This window comes from Austrofundulus limnaeus, unplaced genomic scaffold, assembly GCF_001266775.1.
Source record: "Austrofundulus limnaeus strain Quisiro unplaced genomic scaffold, Austrofundulus_limnaeus-1.0 Scaffold510, whole genome shotgun sequence".
Taxonomy (NCBI): Eukaryota; Metazoa; Chordata; class Actinopteri; order Cyprinodontiformes; family Rivulidae; genus Austrofundulus; species Austrofundulus limnaeus.
The window spans coordinates 292,135-295,260 of NW_013952912.1; positions in this window are offsets into that span (position 1 = coordinate 292,135).

A 3,126-nucleotide genomic window follows, 5' to 3' on the forward strand; every position below is an offset into this window, starting at 1 on the left:
CCCCACCCCCACCTGCCTCCAGAGGAAACCCAATACTGTTCAGAAACTACCACATGAGCAACAACAAACCTAAYATATTACAGCTTTTTACCTCTTCCTCCTCATCACCACACCAACCACACGTCCCTCCACAATCGTATAAAAAAGATTAATGTTTCGCAGGAGGCCGGTGGTGTGTGTGTGACTCAAACTGAGGGCTAATAAACAAAGGAAATGACACAAAAACTTCTGATATGACAGGATTGTGGTGTATGACATGTTTAAATAGGAAACGTGAYAAGTCAGTTTATTGCACCACAGTGCTCTATCAACAATGAAAAGGAAGAGATAATGTTTTTGTCTGTGTCTGTTGCCTAAACGTCCTATAAAACAGTGGGCAAATTTTTATGAAACTTGCAGAAAATAGTCAGGGATGGGAAACTGGCGGCCAGCAGGCTACATCTAGCCCGCAGGTGACCTCCATCCAGCCCACCAAGGAGAATTAATGAWTTTTTGATTTATTTTTTAAGCACTCTGAGCTAGGTTCATTTTTGAACATTATAAAATATATACAAGCGTCTCAGTGGCACTGAACTGGTTGTAATGATCCAGACTGGTGATGTGACGTTTACGAATGAACTGAATCTTTTGAACGGCTCTTTACAAGGAACGATAGGAGCCAAGTCGCGGGCAGTAACGAGCCATTTGTAGTTTTGTATATTTTATTCCTCATATAAGCTTATTTTTTCATCCTTAAATTGCTCCCGCTTTTTTTCAGGTAAAACAGGCAGAGCGGTGGAGTACAGAAGCTCACGGAAAAGGGGGAGGAGGGTTTCTGCTTGACAAAACACATGGTTCCACCCACATAAAGTGATGATATCATCACGTCGCCATACGTGATGATGTATTTCCCTACGTGATGATGTAACTCGTTCAAAATCAAACAGCTCTTTTGAACGGTTGAAACAAACAGCTCCCCAAGATCCAGATCCCTTCAAAGAGCCATTCATCCCATCACCAACGCAGACGCCACCTTACACATACGTCTTCTCTACCAGTGAGGGAGAGGTATTTAGCCATGGCTAAGAACAGAGGAAAGAAAACTGGATGGATAAAATCATGTTTCAGGCAGGGGCGCCAGCAGGGGAGGGNACCCACTGTCCCTCCTCTGGACATGTCCAAACTGTCCCTCTAATGATCTCTGTCCTAATCTTCTCCATCCTTGTCTCTCCTAAGGAGAACCTCAACATCTTCARCTCTGACACTTCCAGTTGTCTCCTGTCTTTTTGTCCATGTTTCTGTCTCCAAACCACACAACACAGCTGGTCTCACTGTGTCTCTTGTAAACCTTTCCTTTGAACTTTGCTCCCACCMTTTACTCACAAATCACTTCAGAAACTCCGCCCTACCCCACCTGGACTCTCTTCTTCACCTCTCTACCAGAAAGTATAAATGTCTAAAAACAATTAAACAATTCAGATAATTGTTAACAGAACAATCTCTATGATTGTGCACCATTTACACTTTCAGTTTTAACTAAATGTGATCATGTCTGAGTCCAACAGCAGGTGGTGCTCTAAATAAGGTTTGGGAAAAAACTGTGGTTGCCTCAGCTGAGCAGATATTTAGGTTGATGTGACTGTTTTTATTAAATGATTGTTGTGGACAAATTCCTCATGTAGGAGTCAGAAATATTAGAATCCAGATGGTTGAAAAAGAAAGAACTCCTGTGTGCCTGTAAAATATCTCATGAAACAATGAAAGGATTTYAATGAAACTCTCAGAAGGTAATTTCTGATCTAGATTAGATATTTTCATCAGAGTAGAGTTAATTTAATCTGTATTATGATCCCTGGTTYCYCAGGTTTATGAAGGTAACTTGTTCTGTGTTTCTTTTGTTCCTACATGAGGTGTTAGATAAAAGCATCAGATGATGCATTCAAGAACAACACACACACAGTGTGTGAATAGAAAACAAAAACAATGATAGCAGAAGTTTCAGTTCTGATCTCAGATAAAGTTCAGGTAAAGTCTGGTTTTCACTCTACTACCTTTATAAAATATTGATTTTATGTTTAATCAATCCCAAGTACTAAAAAGAGACTCTTCAAATGTCTGGAAAATGCAGTTTTCCGTAGATCTTTTACTAAATTTTCTAGATAAGTATACCCCAGTACCTCACTAGAACTGCTTCATTCCACAGCTGCTGGTTAACATGAACCTCATGTCAGCAGATGTTGGCAGGTATGAGGCAGACTTCTGATATTCTGTTTCAAATGAATTATATTGTTAACTGTTTTAACTGGACAACCCAGTTTTTAACAATAAAAATAATATCAAAGACAAAAGTATTTAAGTTGGTAAATAGGTAAATTGGCAGTAAGATGTAGAAAATTGCACAAGAGGCGCCACCTGAAATCTTGCCTGTAGGGCGCCACAAACGATTATGATTTCCCAGTGGTTTAAACATGTGTGCACGTTCCTGGAAAGCACTGCAAAGATATTTTAAGCAAGCATTCTATGAGGATTGATGTGTCAGTGCACATTCYACCTGCAGAAACCCCTCAACAAGTYACAGCACGACAGAGCATGCAGACCAAACAGACTGTTGGTTTTAAAAGAGGAGGAAATAATCTGTGTGTTCATGTGTGTATTTGTTTCTGACAGGAACATGCATGCAAATTCACACATGGCCTCAACAGAAAGCGAGCCCAGGGTGTGGTTTATCATCAGTGTGGTTAAATACAATTTACTCTACTTTTTTTCTTGTTTATTAGTGAAAGGATTTGGTAACAACCTCTGACCATTTTCTGTAACACTTAACCCTGAATTTACCACTTCATACATGAGAGCTGTGTTTACTGTGCACACAAGAAATTACAGGAGCAGCCATAAAAATCCCTCTGTCTGTTTGGAGCGGTTGGTTTGTGGTTTTGTTGGGGGAGGGGGTGGGGGTGGGGATGACTGTTTATCATTTCCACACAAAGACCTCTCGTGTGTATATCTGATGTAGARCTCAAGCTGTGTCTGAGTGCAGCTTTAAGGTGAAGAGGGAGGTCCACAGTGGATAATTTCTATCTCTCAGGGCTGGTTCCCACAAGAAACCTGTTGCCATGAGTACTGGGAGGGTTTCTCAGAGCCTGGACC